General features: G+C 42.0%; 1 pseudogene; it reads left to right on the plus strand.

Annotated features, from left to right (window-relative positions):
- The first annotated feature begins 825 nt into the window (after positions 1-825).
- LOC127214746 (gamma-tubulin complex component 3-like) lies at positions 826-21,581 on the plus strand (annotated as a pseudogene).
- The last annotated feature ends 2,009 nt before the right edge of the window (positions 21,582-23,590 follow it).

A 23,590-nucleotide genomic window follows, 5' to 3' on the forward strand; every position in this document is an offset into this window, starting at 1 on the left:
GTCTTTCTATCTGATCTGTCTGTCTGCCATCTGTCTATTGATCCTACCTAACTACCTATTGTCTACCTATCATTTACCCATCTATCTTCCGGCATCTGCCATTTATTATCGATCCATGCATCTATCTATCTAACTATCTATCTATCTATCTATCTATCTATCTATCTATCTATCTATCATCTATCATCTAACTTTGTTTTCTGAGCTGGTCTTTAACTCTTTAATCCAGGCTGTGTTGAATTCACTGTGTGAGATATATTGACCTTGAGCTCACAGCAATCATCCTACTTTTGTCTCCTTTGGTTCTAGATAACTGGTTTAGCCCCTCACCTGGTTCTTAAACATTGTTTTAAATTGTGCCCCACCATGGCTTCCCACCATTTATAACAATGCACAGCTAGGCAATACAACCAACCTAGTTGAATTTTTCATTTGGGACTACGTTTTGAAAACTGTGAGAGTGTGACCTAGTACTAAAGCAGGAAATATGCCCAGATAAGTAGCCGTTCTATCTTTCTGATTAGGAAATAAAAACAAAAAACAAAAAACAAAAAAAAAAACAAACAAACAAAAAAATCCCTTCCAATTATAAAGGCCACTGACACAGTTTTTTCCTGTTTTCTGTCTAGTGAGGATGTCCCATTTGCTATGGGGTCCACGGGGAGACCTGGAAGGAAGAGCCCAGAGTGCTTGTTGTTTTCAGGGATGTGGCAGGGCCAGTCCAGATGTGCTACAAGGCAGCAGGGTTCTGACAGAGTTCCCCTGTGGCCTGTACAGGTCCTGTGTGTATGAAGTGTCAGGGGCCATGGCAGCTGCCAAGTAAGCATGTGTTCCTCAGAAGCCTTTGCTGTCATAGTCCTCCACTTTTGGGTGAGGTTTGTCCACACTTAAATCCAGTTGACACCCGCTGCATGAAGCTGTGTGTCTGTGTCAAGGCACTTACCTTACCTCGCAGGCCTGAGAGGTGGCTGTTTCAGGGTTATCTATGGCAGGCTGAGTCCTCAGCGTGGCTACACATACTCTCTTTGTTCCCACAGGTTTATTGCTTGCTGTCATCTGGGCTTTATCTGGAACTGGCTATGGTTACAATGAGGTAGCTGGGTGGGGAGGATGGGGACTGAGGGTGACCAGTGGCTCCTGGCTGCCACACAGCCTCGTGTCTTGTCCTTCTGGGCTCTGGGGAGGCTGTTTTGACACTTGAATGGTGGGTTCCTGGCTGGTACAGCCTCTTTTTTCTCTGTTCCTGTCTGAACCTCAGAATACTCTGAAAACTCTTAAACAAACCCCTTTACTTGGCTATTAATAGCTGTTCCCTATGTAAATAAAGTGCACTGAAGCCCATAGTGGTGGCATATTCCTGTATCTCAGAGCTGGGGAGAATTGGCTGAGCTGCATGTGTGCAGTAAAGAAGTCATGTCCTGCTTACTAACATGCCCTTAGAGATTTTTGTATGCAGCTTTGTGCATTTGTGTGCCCCCTTTACTTCTCCCCAGTCACACACTTCCTCAGTGAGTGCTGGGATTTTGGCCTTCACTTTATTAGAGAGGTCTTTCTGCTGATTTCCACCCCTGCATTCCTAGGGGAAGCCCCTGAAGTGCATGAAGCCTGCCATCCATTGAGCTAAATGGAGCCTTCCTCTACTTTCTTAAGTGTGCCCCTTTCTCCATACATGTCTATAAGCAGCCTGCCTCTCCTTTATGTTGCCCATTGCCATCTTGATTCCTTTCAGCAGTCCTTATGTCTGCCTTCCACTGATAGTTGAAGTCGAGCAGCCAGGTTTGAGTCCTGCTACTCACTCAGCCTTGTGAATCTCTTTGCTCTCCTTTCCTGTGTGGATGAAGAGAGCCAGTCTTCTGGCATCTGGCATCGTAGTGATGACATATAGTGCTTGTCCCTAGGTGGGGGTTCTTTCTGAATGGCAGCTGCTGCTGTTGACTGCCTGAGGAGACATAGAACTGAGAGAGACAAAGGGAAAGAGACACAGAGAGACAAAAAGATGAACACATAGAGAGATGGAGAAAGAGACAGAGACAGTAAGAGAGAGAGACTGAGACTTTGTGGGACAGACAGAGCTTGAATGCCCTGCCAGGGTCTGGGTAGTCCACTGAACCTGAATGGTCTGTTTCCTTTCTAGGATGCTGTCGTCTTCCCCCATGTCCTCCAACCATTCCCCTGCTAGTTGAAGCCCAACAAGGTTCCCAGCCCCTTCCTTGTGCAGGTTCTCATTGTATTTGCAGTGCCTTGCTTCTGGGTTAGTCTATTGTTGGGATGGGTCTCATCGGGCTGCAGTTGGAGCCATCCGAGCTGCCTCAAGTCTGTAACTGAGTGGGGGAGTGTGGATGAAGGAAAGGCTAGGTATAAACAAGAAAGACACACAGAATAAAAGTCAGAAGGGCAGATCAGTCAATACTGAAATGTCATGAGTTTATTTTTCACTGGTCTTATATACCTTAACTAAATAGGGGAACACAGTATCATGTACATGGAACAGACTTTTCTTCCTCACTTATTCTAACACCTTAGCTCCAACTTCTCTTTCCCTAGCCTTGAGGTCAGGAGTAGGCACACCTCAGATTCATGTCTGTCGTTATTTAGACTAAGACAGCCAAAGCATCCTTACTGTAGCCACACTTTTGACATTTAGGTCTTTTGACTTGATGGGCATCCACAGTCCATGGATGTGTTTATACATTTTGTTTTCCATGGCTGAGTTTCTAAAGATTTCCTGAAACAGGAAAGGTAATAGCTCTTGCAATGTTATTTTTAATCTAAAAAGGGAGTTTTGAAAAATGCATGGTCAATCCTCTAATTCTTGCTGAATCTTAGTGAGGATTCTCGCAAGCAAGCCAGAAAGGAGGATGAATGTGCCTAGGTAGTACTTGTGGGATGGTTGTACCACTCTTTGTTAGGAAAGGACATAATAGGAGAAAAGCATAAGGCCCACCCACTGAGCCTGGTAGTCTAGTCATGCCTTCTTTTCCAGAAGATGTGTTTGAGATTAATGTCATTCTGATGTAACCTTGTGCACTGAGCAGCCCAAGTTGTTAAAGTGAAACTAGGGCCTGTGAAATTAGAGCCATCTTGAGCTGGGAATCATGGGAGTTCTTGTGCTTTAAGGAGTTAGGTACACTTATCACTGTCATACCAGCAGGCTTTCTGCTTTGTCTCCCTGTGTTCTTCCATGCTTCAGGGTCTAGTACAATATAATGTTCTGCAGGCATATGACTGGCAAGAAGCTGAGGATTATGGGTGCAGGATTTGTTCCAACCTTGTTATATAGTGGTGATAGGCTTGTAACATGTTTGTGTTTTCTGTTGAGTTTTGAGGATACCAAATACTGTGAATTATAACAGTTCAAAAGTGACTTTATTGACTTGCTTGAAGAAGTGATATTCAAATCCAATTCCAGAAATAGCATGGGGATAAGAATATGAAGGCCCTGGGGTTTTGCAAGCTGTGGAATTTCTTTCCTATGTGTCTACAATGCACTGCATTTCAGGTAAATTGCTATGCTTTATTGTTTGCACAAGCCTTACCAAGAGTTGCTCACTTGAAGCCTCACTACTATGCCAGACCTCAGACCCTTGCCCTCAACTACCAGGACCGAAGCACACAGGCACAAATTTCTGGCAGCTTGGGCAGCAGTGGCTTCAGCAGCATTGGCATGTTTGGCTTCAGTGGCCCCACACTTGTGCAGCCTATCTTCCCTGGGTAATGAGCTAATGAGCTCTCACTCACATCACACACACACACACACACACACACACACACACACACACACAATGATAGAACCAGTAGGATCCACAGGATTGTTTCTCTCGCCCATGTTTCTAGGCCTTGTTTGTATCTCAGTGTTCTATGCCATAGGTGTGTGCCCAGGTTTTTGTAGACTTGTTGAAGATGTAGCAGAGTAAATTGTCCTTAGACTGTGATTTTCAGACTCATGGTTAATGCTGTGAGGTAAGAGGACAAAAGCCAGGGCTGTGAAGATAGGACAAGACAATACTTGGAGTTGTTAAGATGACATGGTTGGCTAAGAGTAAAGCAGGTGGTTATGTGATTAAAGTACATTCAGATTCTTTCCTGTTAAGTACACAATTTTGTGTGTAGTTACCAGATGGCTTAGCTTCTTGCCACTGTCATTCCTGGTGATCACAGTATAACAAGACTAAGCTAGGTAATTTTCCCGATGAGCCGTGGTGATGAGAGAATCAACATCAAAAGCACAATGTTTCCCATTAGAGCCCAATAAAATCACAAGTCACAGATTTATAAAGTGGCACAGAAACTATTGAGCATGGATTGCATGCACTGCACACAGGTTACTCTGTGATGAGCCTGTGACATTTGCCAACTGCACTTACAGCTGAAAGGGTCCTGGAATTTAGAGTGCTAATTGTTATCATGACAAAATATCATAGACAAATTTGAACTGAGTTAGTCTTTTATTTTACAGCCAGCTGAGGGTAGTGCAGGAAAGGAATGGCAGTGCTCATACTGAGGGTAGGGCATGATGAGAATAGCTTCCCCAGAGCACCCCTAGGGCAGCATGTGCAATTGAGAGACCCTTGGCTATTTCATTGTTAAAAGAAGCAGTGATTTTCTTAGGTGACCTTAGAAATCAGTATCGGGTTTTAAGATATTCTTCAAAAGACAGTGATGTATTTTACAGGTTACTTTGTCTTGCATTTTATGTGTTTGTACATTTTTCAAATCAATGAAAACTGCAGAGACTCCTTTCAGAGTTTGCATGAAAGGCTAGGGGATGGGACTGGAGACCAACAGGTGAGACAGGGTCCAGATCTTGAGACATATCAACATCTCAGGAAATGTTGAATGAATGAAAGGCTATGATCTTGACATTACAACTACTTTAGAATTTCAAATTTCTCACATGTGGGTATGATGTATGCTGTGTGTTTGTAGAGAACTCCAATAAGTATGGACAGCAGGGTGAGATGTCTGCTTGGGAGTATATCTCAGTGCTGGGTTTGTATCCCCTGACAGTGTAAGGGTCTGGAGCTGACTGTGCTGAGATCTGTGTATTGGAAGGGTCCTGGTGTCAGATTTACACATTAGCGTAGCAGTGTAACAACACAATGATGATCCCTAGCACATTTCTGTCTCTGGTTATTTGAAGATGAAATGTTTCTTCATTTCTCTAGGCAGCCCCATCAAACTCCCAGAGTTGGTGATGGCCTCCAGCAGCAGTTGTAGCCATTCCTTGCATGGACCTTGGAATTCCAATCAGCATTCTTCACAAATCCCCACCTCCAAGGGTTTCCCAAATGCTCTTTCTCACAACATGATAAGGTCAAGGAGAGAAGGGGATCTGAGTGGTAAGAAGTGTTTTGACATTTTGAAGCCACTGTACTCTCAAAGCCAGAAACTAATCTGTATTGATTCCTTATATATCATATATATGTAAGTTTTCAAACAATGAAACACAGGATCCCTGCTGTGCCCAGATGCCTTGTGAGGTCACTTCATTTGGCCTGCTACCAAACCCTAAGCTAACTGCTGATTGATCTGTTCCCTCTGTGTTTTACTCACTGTCCCTTTGTCCCAGTCCCTCCTTCATCCCTTTCTATTGTCCCTCCTGGGAAGTCACCCAAGCTCCATGGAAGAAGGTGTCCATCTGTTCATGATGGTAGTGTTTAGCATAATGCCTATAAAGTGAAAGCAACCCACTGATGATTTCTGGGTGGTGAGAGGAAGACCTCTTGAAGGGCTTTAATGCACTTATAACATAAATTTAAAGTTCTGTTAGACTGTCAAGGGAGATGTGAGTGTTTTCTCAAGTATACCGTGTGTAGCAGTGCTTGGCAGGTAGAGTTACAAGTACTGAAGTTTCATGGTATACTGATCCTGAGGCTATGGCTGTTGCTTCCTTTCCTTCAGAGCAAACATGGGGGGCAGTTTCACTTGTAATCAAGGGATATGAAAGCCATTGCCCTTAGCAGCTGTCCCCATAGAGAACTCACATGCCACCTTCTCAACGACATTATCCTACCCAGTGCCCTGTTCTCAGCCTGCAGACCTGTGCTCCCCACACAGCTACAGGGGATTGGCAGAAACAGATGAGAAGAAGAAGGATCAGTGGTGTAGGTAGTGACAGTTGGAGTATGGCTGCTGAGACACAGATGTACTTGTTAAAGATATACATACTTATTCTCAGTGACATTTTTAAAAATAATTCCAGTATGAGTGGTTCATGGTGCTTAAAAATGGGTTAAAAGTTGGTGGTTAGATATTTGGATAGATAACAGGTAAATAGATAGATGACAGGTAGATATGTGGATAGATAGTTGGATAGACAGATGATAGATGATTGATAGATGGCATATAGATTGATAGATAGATAGATAGATGATAGATATAAAGATAGATGCAGTTAAGTCAACCACAGAGGAGGGAGGGCTGTGCCTCTGTCAGGGTGGATTTCAAGGAGTGAGATGAAGGTAGCCCTTAAGGACAACAAAGATCTCCTGAGTAGATTCAGTGAGTCTGGCACACTTGCTAGGAGAGTTTACCCTGCCTGCTTCACAATAGCAGAACCACAGGTAGAAATGGGCAGAGTGCCTTGTGAGCTTTGAAGGTCACTGTTAACCTGATGGGTAGTGGAAGCTGCCTTGCCCACAGCCAAGAATGATGTGCCCAGGCTGCAGTGCTGGTGTGATGACTATCCCATCAGCACCCTGGGTTTCTGGGTGTTGTGCTTCCTCCTAGCCCTCAGTATTGGCTGACACCTTAAGTTTATTGTGACATTTCTTCAGAAGACCTTCTGAGCCATGATCTCCATTTCTGATGGTGTTATGAGGTCACCTTTGTAGTAAGCTGGTATTACCCTACCCCTGTCGTGGGATTACTCCCTGTCTGGTGGTCAAAGGGAAGCTTGTCTTCGGAGGCCTCAGAGGGGATATTGCAGGAACCCTGCCCCTCTCAGAAAGCCCATGCCCTTCTGTCTTAAATTTCTCTTGCTTCTTGAGGCCACTTACATTCACACCTCTTTAGAGTTGAAATGTGTGGCCTGGGAACAAATGTATGACACACAGTTAATCAGTCATGTAACTCATTTTATATTGACAGTGTTCCTTACTGTCTTTTAAAAAATCATTTCTCAAGCACATTGGAAGTTACCGAAGCAGCTCTTCTGAGAGACATTCTCTATGTTTTTCAGGGCATTGATGGCAAATATATCAAAACGACCAACTCTGAAAACTTACAAAATGGAAGGAAAGGTATGGTGAGAACCGCACCTGCTGTATTCAAAGAGTCAGATACAAAGCTTCGTATTGACTGGCATTACTCGGGCTTGGCAGATGTGGCACCAAACAAGTAGCACAGTTGGGTTTGTCTTCATGCCTTGCCTATCTGTGGCTGATGTGATCTGTCATGGTCTCTCAGTGGCAGCACTTGCTTTTCCCCACACACTGAGGGTACACTGAGGGTAGAGGCCAGTGTGGTGTCATGTCCTGGGCAACAATCATAGTTCCCAGTGTTTCTGAGGATTGTCAAGGTCCCTGATGGGCAAATGTCCCAGAATGAGATTCCACAGGGGGACATAGCAGGAGCCTAGTATCCCTTCACTCTGTCCTCTGCTGTCATGCTTTCTTCCACTTGGTGGTCTAGTTGCTTACAAATTCCCTGTGCTGGGTGGTTAGGGTCAGATGATTAAAGCAGGCACCTGGGACTGGTAATTAGCTCTAGTGTTCTCTTTAGTTTGACTTCTGCTGTGCCTATTTTCAGGCAAACATAAGTAAACCTTTGAGGGACATGTCAGTCTTGCTTGCTGAGCTGGGATGGTTACATAACAAAATCAGAAAGTACACCAACCAGAGTAGTCTATACCACTCTTTTAGACTTGTAGGTCGGGTATGTTCATTGTTGTTAGCGTGTTGTTAGGTTTGAGTGTGAAAATCACGGGCATGCTCTTCTTGAGGAAAGTGTTTGTGGTGACTGAAAATGCTTTCAGTCAGGCTGCAATGAGAATAGAGACTGTGGGAGCTGCTGGGGGGTGGTAAATGTGGGTCAGAGTAAAGAGCTTGGGAGGAGTAGGGACATGGAAGTGGGAAAGCTGATGACTTCCCTGCCACTTTGGAGGATAAGAACAGGCCCTGGGAATATGACCAGATCTTCAGAAGCCCCACATTTTTAGTGCTACAGCTATAGAAAATTACTGAGGGACACAGAGGCAGCACTGGAGTGTGGATAGTAGCCAGGAGCGTTACAGGGACAGCATGGCTGGTAGCCAGAATCATGGCAGGGGTTGTGTGTCTGGTGGTCTGGAGTGTACATGGGAGTGTACGTGGGAGTGTGGCTGGTGGCCAGGAATGTGATGTTGAAGTGGGATCTCAGAGATTAAATGGTGACAGTCTGTCACCGCACAGATCCTGTCCTTTCTCCTAGTTTCTTTCTGGAATGGGAAGGTGAGGAGACAATGCATAGTTAGCTGCTGGTCCTGATCCTATGAGTTTCCTCTTGTACTTTGGCTGCTGTCCAGTGAATTGGCCAGCTAGCTATTGCCCTTCTTCCTTTCTGAGGCCTGATAATAAAAGCCAGCCTAGCTGGGACCAGAGACTTTACTTACTTCATCCTGCATTGTGTTGGCCATGACTGTACAGTACCTTCTTTCTGGCTGAGTGGAACTCAGTGGCCATGTTTCTGTGTTGTGCCCATTGTGGATAATGCTGCAGCAATAGACAAAGCATAGCTGTTCATTCAGCATACTGACTCCGAGGCCTTTGGACATAGGCCCTGTAGTTGGCTGCTGGCATCTGGAACTTCTGCTTTTTAGTTATTTGAAGAACTTCTGCATAGCTGATGCACCTCCCTCACCCCCGACCCCCACAAGTGTGCTGGCCTCCCACTCTTAATTCCCTAATAATGGATGAGCACCCCTGCCCTCCAGCAGTGTGCCAGCTTCTGCTCCTCATCATGGATGATCATGCCTGCCCTCCAGCAGTGTGCCAGCTTCCCCTTCTCATCATCGCTGATAATGGCTGGTCTTCCTGGAGTCAGGCTCATTCTCAGGTTTTGGTCTACAGTTCCCTGGTGATTAGTGGTGTTGAACGTTTTTTCCGTGTACCCATTGTCTGTGTCTTTTGAGGAGTGTCCAATTCTATACTTTAAAAATCAGACTTTTGTGGGTTTTTCACTTTTATACATTCAGGACTGTCAGATGTGTATCACTATTGTAGTCTCATAAGGATCTTTCAGTATTTAAATCCTCTCATCTAAAATTAGCAGGGTGGTATTCATTCATCGATTCTGCAGAAGCAGAAGTGTATTACCCAAGATCACCCTGAAGTGCTCTGATAGGGACAGGCACGTGCATGTAACTCCTGTGCTGAAGATTTTCCATCGTGTTCCCTGCTGTTGAAGTTAAGAAGTTATCGCTGGCCGAATCAGACTTGTTGAGTGCTGTTGTTGGGGTGAACTGCATCCCTGTTGAGGTGTCTCCTTGCTTGTTGTCCTGGTTAGTTCCTGTCCACACTGTTTCTGAGGCCTCAGCAGAGCCCATCTTATACTCCAGATAGAGCAGAACTCTTGCAGAAGGAGATACCGGCTCTCAGTGCAGTTCTCAGTACCACTTCCCTCTAGCAAGCCCAGGCAGCCCAGCCCACGTAGCCCCTCAATCTCCTTGGCTGTTGGAGATGACTGCACTCATGTAACCCTGCCATATGGATGTTTGGATGTGGAACCACCTGTAATTTGAACTGTGTAGTCTGGAGATTTTCGTTCTCCATGGCATACTGCAACTTGGGCTTTTGATCAGTTGATACACTGTTTATTTTGTATTTTTTAACCATACATCTATTTGTGGTTCTTATCTCTTGGAGGCTGGGGTGCAGTTTTGTAGAATGTAATTATGGGCCTGAACAAACTCCACATTGCTGTCCCTGTGAACACTGGGGAAGCTTTTAGATTAAAATGTGCATCTTAGGTTCTCTTTTGTGGGGTAAAATAATCCCATGTTTTATGACATTGTGCATTGCATTAAAGTATGTGGCAAACCATGGAGCTGCATATTTATTTAAAGAGGACTGGTTTAAGCTTTTGATGGTGTGCTTGTGGTAGCTTGTCCTACAAAGCAGACTTTGGGCTGTGTTCTCTGTTTTTAGCCTAGGGTTCATGCCAAGATGCTGTCATAGGATTGCAGGCCAGTGGGGCTCTTCTTGAGCACTTCTGACAGTGTGCATTCAGTTCAGGCTGGAGATGCAGAGAGGTGTTCAGTGCACTGAGTGGGGCACTAAGCCATGTCAGAACTGGGGCTGCTACAAGGTCCCGATCTTAGATGAGCATTTAAGGAAGTTACTGTAACTTAAACTTAGAAAGGCCCCTGTCTTAAAGGGCCACCCTCTAAAGGCACCACACTTTCAGCTTCATGAAAACATGCCTGCTATATCTCCATTTCATTCCAGCAAGTTTTGTGCTTTTTTTTTATTGAAATAAATTCTCCAGGTCCAGGGTTTCAGTTCTGCAGAGCTCCTTGCAAAGGTGTCTCCTCTCAGAGTGAGCCATTGTGTGTGCATGATCATGCTTTAACCCTGTTTTATTCTCCTCACACAGAACTTTGCTGCTGCCTTGCATAAGAAGCTCAAAGAATACCACAGGCTCCTCTCTGTGCTGCACTCCCAGGTAAGTATGAGTCCCTCATGATCCTTCAAGTTCTCAAGAGTTAGGAAATTGATACTGTGGAGTGGATTCTGTCACTTCATTCATATACAAGAGTAACCATTTCCATAATACAAAATTTATTCACTGCATTTTAGAATCAAAATAATTGTTCATTTCAGGATCCTGTCTACCATATGAAGTCTTAATTGCATGTAGCCTGAAAGTGCTGTAGTTTTACAAAGGGACCTTTGTAACCTTTGTTTATTGTTAGAATAGGTATGGCCTTGTTTTCACTTTGTGTAGGTTAAGGGCTGATGGGATGTACTCAGTTACTGCTATTTAACATTTCCCTGTCTTTTAGCTCCAGCTAATTTGGATCTAGAGAGTAGCCTCACACTGTGATGCCTCCTGGTTTGGACATATGACCCAAAATAAGACTAAATACTCTTGTTGCACAGATAGATTACTGCAAGGTCTTCAGAGTTCCTCTATTCTGTGCTGCTAGACTTACTTTAGTGCAAGACTTGTTTGTGGGAGGGGACTGAGAGTCTGCTCTATTTGAGGCTATACTCTGTGAGCACAGGTAATAGGTACAGGCTCAAAGGAAAGCTGCCTGGTATCCATATGCTTATTAGCTTGAGGTGCTGCAACTTTGATGAAACTGAGAAGGAGGTGCCTCTGGTGACGAGAAGCAGCTCTATGGCTGCATGCCAGGGCCTGCCTGTGCTCCTGCCTGCACACTTGCTTACCTTGAGCCTTCTCTGCTTCCTCATGCTCTGGGTTGTTTGCTGCTGCTGTCACCCACCAAGTTGCCCAGGACCTTCGTCCAAGTTCACCACAAACTGTCCAGGGATAGCCTCCCTCACTTCTTGGTAATTCTGTGAGACAGAGAAAAGTGGACATGACAAACTACTCCTACATCCCTCGTCATAGCAAACCTGGGATTGGGTCTTCATTCCTTGTCCCTTGTCCCTTGTCCCTTATCCCTCTGGGTTGTTTACCTTTCAATAGACAGTCAAACTTTTAAGTCCCTCAGCTGTCCTGCATCAGTCCTGTCTTCCCTGTGTGGTCTTTGACAGATGTTGCTATAAGAATCGCTCCTGGGTTCCCAGGTGTCTGGTCATCAGTCCCTCCACTTGCACACCACCATGCTCTGTGTTAAGACCGAGGGCCATGTAAAAGCCTCAGCTTCTCATACAGCACTGACAACTGTGCCCACATTGCTGGAGGCCATTTGGGCACCTGTGCGCCTTCCAAGGGGTCCTGCTGGGTAGTGTCACAGACCACTGTCAGGGGCTTTGGTGTTGTGTGCCACACCCTAAGTGTGCACGTTACACCCCGCATCTTTTCGTTATTGGTTCTTAGACCCTTTGCTTTTCATGGATATTTAGGTATGTACTAAATTGCAGTGTGAAATGTGAATCTCAAGTGTCTAGACTGTGCAGCTGGTTACTCTCTGTCACTTTTATAACTGAAAAACTCCTTGGGTGTAAGCTTCTCTAGTATGTACACAGGCAGAAACTAAATCTTGATGCCCGGGCCACTGCATTGCATGCTGCAATTGCTAAATGTAAGGAGCCCTTACTGACTGAGGAATGCAGATGCACTCTCTCTCTCTGGGACTTTCTGTCTATGGTTTAGTGTTGCATGATTGGTTTGTGCCATAAATTCAAATTTGGGAGTCAATATCTCTGTGTGTGTGTGTAGTGAGATATTTACTTTGTCTCCTTCTTTAGCACTGATCATGCCCACTTGTGGGTGGAGCCATGTCAGAAGTGACCTGTGGAAGGAGGTCTAAGGAAGAGCCTGGGGAATGCTGTCTTGCTGGTGGGACTCGGACAGGACAGTGGAACTTGCTGGTGTTCATCTGTCTAGGTTGTAAGTTATTTCTCCCTGAATAAACATCTATTCGGCCTATTTGTTTATGCTGATCCTAATTTAACCGCAATATCTGATGTCAGAAGTGGGATTAGGATTTTCACAGGACCTGGGCTTCACCCAGGCAGCAGACACTGCTCACCTCCCCCACCATCCCCAACAGGCAGGGTTCCTTGCCTAACCAGGTAGACTCACCACAGCTTTGGGACATTTGCCTCTTCCCTACTTCTCCTTTGCCTCCACAACGGGCCTGAGAAGGTACTCACTGCTTCTCATTTTTTGCCCATTTCTGCACTTTGCATTCGTGCAGAGCCATTTGGCGACCATCCAGCTTGTACGTTTCCTGCGGTTAGCCCTGTGGTCCCAGCAATTCCACAAGGCTTCTTTTACACATTTTCTAACAAAATTTCACTTGCCATAGTTTGTTAAGCGTTATTCTATAGTGACCGGGATAAGGAGGATCTCTGCTGCAGGACGATATTTGGCGGTACACTTCCGGGCAGAACTGGGATCAGACGGGTCATTTGTGGCTGGACACTATTTGGTGGTACACCTTCAGGAATAATTACCAGAAGCTGAGATCTACAACTAAAAGCATCAAAGTTCCAGGGCAGCAGAATTACACCTAAGGTAATCGTAACATCCTTTGCAATTTAAGCTGATAAAATATCTGAGATCAATTGTTTCATGCCTATGGCAGATAATTTTAAAATGCAGGACATTAGGAATTATTTTACATCATATATAGAAGGGATTTTAGCAGAAGAAAATTATGACTGGACCAATATGTACTTTTATTTTGTAATAGCAATGGGATTCATCATTAACATGATATTCTTAAAGAAATGGTTTGAGATTACAGCAAAAAGGAACTTGTACAAGTTCTCTTCATAGGAGATTTAGTAACAAGGATTTGAGACATGGAAAATGATAGAATTCAAAGCACAGAATGTTTAGAATAAAAGGTTCAGAATATTGAAGATGTCATTGGAGAGCTGACAAGTAGAATAGAAACCGTGGATCACAAAAATAACCAAGTAGAAAACAGAATTTGTTCCATGTCTAATGCCACAATAACCAGAACAGAAACAATTCAATGCATTAACATGCTATGCTAGCACAAACAGCTCTTTCCTGGTCGGAGGAAGCTACTAATAAGTTTAAAAAACTGCAATATCAGATAGAAAGACTAAATGATAGAATCTCTTTCATGTCAGAGGATAACGGCAAGGTGGCAGATAGAACATTATTTCTGGAAGGCAGTTTACATGCCATTCAGATAATATCTAAGGATGAGAATATTAAAAACATGGAATCATTTGTAGTTGGAGAAAGTAAGAAACTGACTCTAGAAAGTTATTTGATTCAAGATGTTTTGACACTCAAAGAAACAATGGTGAATACATTTCAGGATTTAGAAGACATTCAGTCTGATACATCAGAAGAAGAACTACAGTAAGAGGACATGAAAAAGACTTAAAATTTTACACACCATTTAGGGTCAGGGAAGCTTTCCTTGTATCTATTAATGACAAAGCAGCAATGAAAAAACACGGGAAAGGCATCATTGCATATCAGTGGGAAACAATACGTATGAAAGATTTAAAAGGTATAAAGGAAGCAGTAGTCTCTTATGGCATGCATTCACCATATGTGAAGCAATTAGTAGAATCATTGGCAAGGAATAACAAGGTAACCCCTAAGGATTGGGATCAATTAATGTCAGCTGTCCTTGAAAACTCCTCTCAATTAGAATAGCGGGCTTTATGGAGAGAGGACACAAAAGCTCCCCAACATAAAATTCTTGGTGAGGGTCTTTATGCTGATCCAGAAACCCATCTGCCGATGATGAACATATCTTGTCTTTATGCAGTACAGCAGCTCTGAATGCTTGGCATAGTGTTCATGAATTAGGAGAAAGGATAGAATCCTATACCAAGATAAGGCAAGGACATAGAGAATGCTTTAGTGTCTTTATAGAAAGATTATCTAGGGCAGTACAATTAGAGATAGCAGACATAGATTCTAGGTGAATACTCATAGAATCTTTAGCTTATGAGAATGTGAATCCTCAATGCATTGACCTTTAAAAATGCGATCAGCACCCTTGGATGAATGGGTCCTATATACAGGCAACATTGAGTATAATGACAATAAGACTGAAGCATGGGTAGGAGAAGCCACATCTAAAGGTCTGAGGAGACAACAAGATAACAGAGGTCTTAACTATGGTGACTTAGAAGCTTGGGTAGGAGAAGCCATCTCCAAACGTTTGAAGAGATATCAACATGTCAGATGTTATAACTGTGGTAAGATAGGACATCTAAAAAGAAACTATAGGCAAAGCTTCCCTAGAAATAACACTCCCAGGAATGAATCAAACAGAAGGCCTCAGCCTCCTGGGTTATGTAGAAGGTGTGGCAAAGGAAGACACTGGACAAATGAGTGCATATCAACCAGAGACAAGCAAGGAATCCCTTTACCATCGGGAACCTCCTTGGGGGTGGGGCTCTCGAAGGCCCCCACGTCACACGTGGTCCGAACATTCTCAGTCACAGTGGAAGACAATCTCCCACAGGACAATTAGAAAATTCTGTGCCTATTATAAAAACTCATACCGCTCTGGATGACAAACAAGTGATGGAGGTTGAATCAAAAATGACAGAAGGAAATAAAAAACGTTTACTTTGGCAAACGTATATAAATAGTCAAAGGCCTAGATGGATAGTTAAGATGAATAGTAGACTGTTTGGCGGGTAACTTGACACAGGGGCAGATGAAACTATCATATCTAATAAATATTGGCCTCGAAGATGGCCCCTGCATGAGGTAAATGTTCAATTCTTAGGGATTGGAACCCTGTCTCAGGTAAAACAGAGCACGAGATGGATTGAATGTATAGGACCAGAAGGACAGAGAATAAGGTTGAGACCATATGTGGCTGAAGTAGTGATAAACTTATGGGGTCGTGATCTATTACAGCAATGGAATACACAGATCAACATTCCTCCAGTATTAGATAGGAGCCATAAACGACCTCATGATTGTGGAAAGAAGATTATAAAGTACTATACAAGTCAGATACCAAATATCCAGGCTGTACAAAAACAGAATACATATGCTGAACAAACAGAGGAACCAAAAGCCCTACCTTTAAAATGGCTAACACAGTAACCTGTCTGGAAATTGGGGATAATTGTGTCGTGGGGTTCTCTTTCGTTATTTAGAGTTGTGTATGGATGGTGATGCTTAAATTCGGGTTTAACTTTTAGACAGGAATATGGTATGGTTGGATAAGTTATGGTTTAGATGGAATATAGGTAGATTAGCCTATTTTCTTTTGAATTATTGAGTAAGAATGAGATATTATTATACAGTTTATATTGTTATATATTCTTATTTGTGGTAAGCTATGTAAAATTAAGTTTATATTCCCCTTCCTGTAAGAATTGTGTATTATATTTTGTGATATTATGTGAAATCTTTCTACTTATGATGTTTTATGCACATTATTCTTACCATATGCTATCTATGTATACTTTTACTTATGTTCAAGACACTTCGTATGTTGAGACAACTTATGCGCATTTATTCTTGCTATTCTCTATGTATGTAACTTTTTCTTGTATTCAAGACATTTTGTATATTGATACATTTGGGGATATTTATCATGCCGACCTTTATAGTCTACCTCTTGTCTAGAAATTTCTACTCTACCTCTGAGATATGTATGTATGTATGTATGTATGTATGTATGTATGTGTATGTATATAAAATGTTTAGGTATTATTCCCTGCTTTACTCAAGGAAGTTTCAATCAGTTTTTTTTAGCCAAGTTTCTGAGTATTACAGATTATCTTCACCCATGTTTCCTTTACCTATGCGATTAGTCAGACATAGATGCTTAATCTTCAATCAATCCATAGACATGTAGAACATGGCATTTAAATGTTTTAATATTAGTACTCTGTTGACATGAGACACTATTGCTCCTGTCAGCACCGTGTAGTTTCCTAAAAATATGTTGGATACTGTTGTTGCTCCTTCTGGAGTTCATCCTTGCTTCAGCTAATGGCCTTCTGTGCAAAGTACTGCCCTCACCTTCACCACTGATTTGGACGTGCGGTCCTATGTGCTTGCAGGAGACAAATGTCCTATGTGCTTGCAGCAGACAAATATAGAAGACTGGTGAACCTTGCCAAGCCAGGGTAAGACAGCCTTTCTACCTCCCTACTGTTGTTGTTGTCTGTCAAGTACTCTTGGCATTAGCCAAAACTGGGTTTACCAACGTTGCTGTGAGACCTTGGGTGTCTATCCAGGTAGCCTGCTGTTTCTGTCCTTACTGCTCCTTTTGGAAGTTGCCCATCCGCACTTGCTCTCTACTTGTATCATTATTTTCCTTCTCAGATATTGATGACTTGGAGACTAAACTACCACAAGTATTATTCTCTCTTCCTAGTTAGATATAGTAGGTACTAGACTTAAGTATTCCAGCTTAGGACAACTCTATTGTAAACTCTGTTATGCCTTCACCCTAGGACTAGATATGTAGCTTGTTTTGTTCTTGAGTCTCTTTTTCTTAGAGCACACTTGTTATTCACTGTTTTATATATAGTTTTGTATAAAGCCTAAATCTTGTCTTTAGACTAAAAAGGGAAATTTAGTGGGATATTCACTTTGTCTCCTTCTGTGGCATTGACCATGACCACTCCCATTGAGGGGTGGACTCAGGGGCGGAAGTGACCTGGGGAACTAGGTCTGAGTAGAAGCAGGGGAATGCTGTATGGGAACAGAAGGACTTCTGCAGGCATTCTTGGGAGCAGAAAGCTACTGGTGTTCAACTTTCTATGTTGTGAGTTATTTTTCCCTGAATAAACGTCTGTTCGGCCTAATTATTTACCCAGATCCTAATGAAACTGCAATATTGAATCTTTGAAGTCCTACTTGTAAGCCAGGAATAATTTTTAATATTTTGAAAGATGTGCTTTCTACAGCTCTTTATGCAGTGCTTTTTTTTTTCTCCTATGAAAAGGTTAGATTTTTTAAAAAGGTATTTTAATAAATGCTAAGCCAAGAGGTAGGAGAAAGATGCAACCAGCAGACAGTAAATCATTACAAATCATGATAGGTGTGGTCAGGGTGGCTGTCTTTGTTGTTTTTACAGTGGGCACACACAGGGTTTTGGAGCTCTTTAAAAGATATCTAAGAAACCTATCTGAGTCTACACACAAGATAGTTGCTAGGAACCCATAATGCTTTTATAATTACCTTTATCTATCCCACCTGCCTTTTCAGTTTTTGAACTTCTAGATTTTAATGCTTCATGTTTTAAAAATTCAAAGAACAAAAACTTTAATTTTAAACACATTTTGAGACCAGACTTTTTCGCAAAGCAATGACCTTGTATCAGCAGAACTTGAGGGGGATTCTTGAAACTGCCTTTAGAGCTACCATTGCCCTCTTTTACAGCCTAGAGATCCTCAAGAAGCTACATGTGAGCGCTGTTATTATGTGCATGTGCCGGGGGCACTTGGGGTTGCCAGAAGCACTTGAGGGTACCAGGGGGAAGTGGGGCTGCTGGGGGTCATGTGAGGTTGCTGGTTGGCATGTGGTGCTGCCAGAGGCAAGTGAGAGTACCTGCAGCACATGGGGCTGCTGGGCAGTATGTGAGGCTGCTGGGAGCAGGTGATATCAGTGTCTTCCTATTGTATCAGGCACAAGACTGGTCATTCCTGCAAACTAAACTAAACTGGCTATGCTCTGCCCTGTATTAGAAAAGGCATGCCCCTTTCCTTAAGTCATATTATCTTATTAAGGGCACAGCTCCCAAGTTGGATGCTTTGCATGAAAGAGTCCCACATGGGGGGCATGGGAACATCACACCCAGATGCTTAGCGAAGTGTGCCATATCTAACAGTCCATTGGAGGTGATGCGCACGGCCAGCAGCTGGGGCTGCACCTGCTCCTCAGTCCTTTCCTGGACGTGGGACTGCAGAAGGACTCTGCCTGGAATTGAGGTTGTGCTCAGAGTTCTTCACTGTGTTTGATTAAACACATGTGTTTAATAAGGATCTGGATAAACAGTGAGGCCGAACTGTTGCAGCATGCTAGAGCCCACTGGTTTTACTCAAATATAGGCTTTTTGAGGCTGTGGTTTTGTCCTGAAAAGGTTCTGAACTTTGAACATGTCTGAGTGTACGCAGAGCACATGTGATGTGGCTCGATGCTTCTCAGTCCTGTAGATGCACGCACCCATGGGGACACAGATCTCTCCTGGCCTAACTTGCTGGGTTGAAGCCTATACAATATTTTGCTGTCTGGTATTTGAGCAGTTAACAGGTTCTTCAGTAAGAAGAACAAATCATTATTGGTTGTTTTATTGCATTAGGTCTCTCCAGGTTACACCGGATGGGATGTCTTCACCCTGGATTCCCACGTTGATTGACTGATTGCCACAGTAAGGTCATTCTGTGTACTTGTGCTCACAGTAGTGTTCAAAACTGTTTGAATTGTTGGACATTTTACTCTTTCAAACTGACTTCCTTTTCTAAAAACTAAGATTCAAAGTGACTGTGCTATTAGGATATACCCACTGAATGAGTTGATTAAGCCAAGACTGTTTCAGATAAATATTAATGATAGCTGAAATGCTCCTGTTTAGTGGTGAGAATGGTGTGTGGAAATCTCCCACTATAAGTGTGATAAATTTTATGTGAGGTTTGAATTTTAGTAGTGTTTTTTTTTTTTTTTTTTTTTTTTTTTTACGAATATGTGTGCCTTAGATTTGGATCATAGATGTTCAGAATGTAGACTTTTTGTTGATGTATTTCTCCTGCGATGAATACAAAAAGACCATCTTCATCTCCTTTGATTAATTTCAGTTTGAAATCTAATTGTTAGATATTAGGATAACCAGACCTGCTTTCTTCTTGGGTCCATTTGATTGGAAGATCTTTTCCCCACTCTTTACCCTGGGGTAATGTTTATCTTTGAAGCTTTGATATATTTTGTGAATGCAGCAGAAGGATGCATTCTGTCTTCATGTCCATTCTGTTAGCTTGTGTTTATTTATAGATGAGTTAAGATCATTAATGTTGAGGGAGAGTAAGACCTTTGATTGTTAATGCTTGTTTTGTGTGTGTGTGTGTGTGTGTGTGTTGTTGGCATTGGTTTTGTGAATATATTTGTCCTGCTTTTCCCTTGTTTTCTGGTGAAGTGGGATTATCTGTTTCCTACATCTTTGTGAGTATTGTAAACTTCTTGGTTTCGAGTTTTCCTTCCAAAACTTTATGTAGGGCTGGACTTGTAGATATACACTGTAATAATCTGGCTTTTTCATTAAATATCTTGTTTTATCTGTCTATAATTATTGTTAGTTTTGCTGGCATGGCATCCATGGACTCTTAGTACTTGTAGAACATCTATCCAAGACCTTCTTGCCTCAGGGGTTTCAATGGAGAAGTCAGGTGTAATTTTGATACCTTTATATGTTACCTGTCCTTTTTCCTTCACTGTTCTTAACATTCTTTCTTGTTAGGAGTAGTTTTTCTGCCCGCCACTGGTCTGGTCCCGCTGCAGCGCCAGCCCCAATTAACATACAGAGACCCTGTATTAGATATCATTCTGTTGGCCCTGTCTTAAGTATTATCCAATTTCTGTTAATCTATGTATTTCCACGTGGTCTAATCTTACCAGAGAGAGAGGCTGCTATTGTCTGCTCTCTGCATTGACTCCATGCCAACCTCTCTCTACTCCTTCTTCAAATTCCCCTTGTCTCCCAGTCCCTCCTCTCTTGATTTCCTATTATACAACACTGCTTTTTTCATTAACCAGTATGAGAAACATATTTACAAAATGACTTCTCCCATCATCTCCTCTTTTCTGTCTAAATAAAAAGATGGGTTTTAACCTTAACAGCAAAATATATCACACAACAGTTATCAAATAACAATCACAGTTAATAATATTTAGTTCATTAACATTTAGCAAGATTTGAAGAAAATATTCCATTATCTATCCTATCTTTGTGAGTCTAAAGTCCTATATGATACTTATTTTTAATCCTAAATAAGGAAAACTATAACCATAACTATCTGTCTTCTGCTCCTTCAAAAACCACAGAAGGTTAATATATCAATTCAAAAAATGACAGAAACTACTTGCCTGGTCAGGAACCTGAAGTTGTTCTGTAATTTTCCATCTTCAGCCCATAGGCCATAGTGTGTCAGACAGACTCTTCAGCAGAGCAGGAAACTTTAAACAGTTTGTCAGTCCTTATTCTCTGTGTCCTGCAGACTGAGTGGCAGACTCTTCCATGAAGCAGGAATTCTTTAGCAATGTCAATCTTGAATCAGCAGTCACTTTCCTGTGGGTCCTGCATGTTCATTTTATATATAATAAAGTCAAAGTGTCCAGAAAAAGAGAATTATCTCGTCCCAATGGCTAGCCTTGCCATAATGGAAGTAAACTTCATAACACGTTTCTTCAATGTATTTTTTAAACTTGTAACTTTTGGGGTCATACGTCACATACATGTAATAGGTTTTCATTGGCATATTTTAAACTCATGATCTGTTGGGGTCACGTGTCACATATATTTAACATGTTTTCATATTTTCTAATAAATTTGTGAGTTTAGGTCTCGTGTCTCACACGTTTTTGTATTGAGAGTATTTGGGTCATATTTTATTGTCATTATTATTAACATTATTATTGATATTGTTATCATCACTATTATTATTCTTGTTACTATTACTGTTATTATTTTTCTCCCATCCCCCGTATCTCTCACCTCCTTCAGTGACCCGAAACTCCCAGTGCCACAGGACACTACATTCACGCACACTACGCCGAACCTGTTTGAGGTGGTGTCCTCGGCCAAGTATGACAGGCATGGGCAGCTGTACCTGCACATTGAGCGCTGCCAGCACATGCACAACCACTACCCTGCCGCCAAGGTAGCCTTCTGGCTGGAGCTGGTGCCAAGCCTTCAGGGCCTGGTTGACTTGCTCCGCCCCAGTGCCACGCCCCCACCAGGTTCAGGAAACAGTGGCTTCCGGGCCAGGAAAGAGCGCCACACCTAAGCCAGAGACAGGAAACAGGCTTGCGGACAGGAAACAGTGGCTCTTGGCCAGAAAACAGTGTGATTGGGGCAGGAAACAGCAGCTCCTGGATAGGAAAGAGTGGAATCGGGACAGGAAACAGCAAATTTGGGACCCGAAAAGTAAACACCATCCCCAGAACCCAAAAGCTTCTTTTCACTTCAGTAAATAGAAATGGATTAAAAGAGGTCTTTAATAGTATTTTCTCCATTCTGGAAATAAGAATATTGGAGCATAGGAAATATATTTAAATAATCATCAATATATTTGACTGACATAATGGTGCTTTCAATTTCATGTGTATATAACTATATGCATGAAGTAGTTTGATAGACTTCAAAATAATTATAACTCAAAAAGGAGACATATTTTTTTGTGGATAAAATCAGTGAAGCTATAAGGTCAGTCCATTAGTGGATGTGCTTATTTTAGCATGTGGGAGGTGTAGTAGAATGTGAAAGAATTTTGAACCACAAATGTTGCCTGGAAACCCTGCTGGAATCCTATATTCTGGTATGATGAGACAAGACAAAACCCATAGAGCTCCTTATATGTAGTGCCATTACTGCATGTTTTCGCCTCTCAGAAATAACTATCTCAAAACACTTTTAACGACCTCATTTGTTGTAATTGATTCTCCTCACCAACTCATAGCAAAATCCTTGGAAATTCGGCTACAGTTATAAATACTACCCAGTTCAAGATTACCTACATTAGGGATTATAATCTGGGGTGAAACGGTTCAACAACTTTTGTTTATAAATGTCATATTTACTAAGAAATAAAACCATGGGTTAGGAAGATAAATAGACTCAAAATTATTCAACAAATGGTTAGTTTTCCATTGTTACCTTCCTTCGGGAAGGTGTTAATCCATTTGTTAGATTAGACTGTAGGATATTTGGATAGCAGTTCATCTCTAATGCAGCAACTGCCCAACATCAACTATCTGATACCCTCTGAAACCCTGGACACACAATGACATTTAATCATTTTACACATTTAATTAATCTTTGATTAAATAACCGATGATACGTGGAGTATGTTGCAAGTAAGAGACACTTGTGGATGTTGAGTGTGGCAGACAATCTCATCATCTGTTCATGTAATTATTTAATTATTAAAATAGAACATTAGAATATCAATGATCAGTGTTTTGTACAACAATATGGAAGTCAAGTATACAAATACATGTAATTGCATAATCATGTAGTCAAATTATTTAAATCAATGTTGACACCATGATTCATGAGTCTGGTTTGGAATCAAGTTTGGGAAGTCTTTGATATGATATCAACTTGTTATTTGATAATTTATTTATGTAAAACAATGATTATGTCATCCATGATACTTGGAGTTTGGTACCAACATGTGGGATCAAGTATGCCAGATAATTTAATTATATAATTAAATGATTTAAATTGATGACAGGTGTTAATATGCAAGATCATCTAAGTATTTGTATAATTGTTTTAAAAAGTCATCCTCTGTTCTATGAAGTGTATAGCCAAGCTCTAGCTAGGGGAGTTAGGTATGTGATATCAGCACATATTTTGATTAATTGATTAAATCAATGATGATGTCATCCTTCATGCTTGGATTCTGGTCACTCTTCCCTGTCATATAAATGCCACATCACCTATTTATTTATTGTGAGAGTTAGCAATTATGGACTTATTTAATTATTTAAATGATAATGGCATCATTTCTTGTTCTTAGGGTGCAGTTATCTGTCAGGGATGAAGTTAAGGATTTGGAAGTTGCAGACATAGACAGAGAAGAAACTGAATGCCATATGTATTACCCAGAGTGCTAGGGATGCTATAACATTGAGTCCAGAAAACTCCATTGTGCCCACTGATAAAAAGTACATGTGTTCTACCAAGGTAAGCATGGTTGTTGGGGTATTTTCCTCCCTGCCCTTCCTCCACATCCTCACATTCGTTGTGCTCCCCCTATGGGGAGAAGCAGTGAAACAAGAGGCATTGCAA

Source organism: Phodopus roborovskii, unplaced genomic scaffold, assembly GCF_943737965.1.
Source record: "Phodopus roborovskii unplaced genomic scaffold, PHOROB, whole genome shotgun sequence".
In the NCBI taxonomy this organism is placed as follows: domain Eukaryota; kingdom Metazoa; phylum Chordata; class Mammalia; order Rodentia; family Cricetidae; genus Phodopus; species Phodopus roborovskii.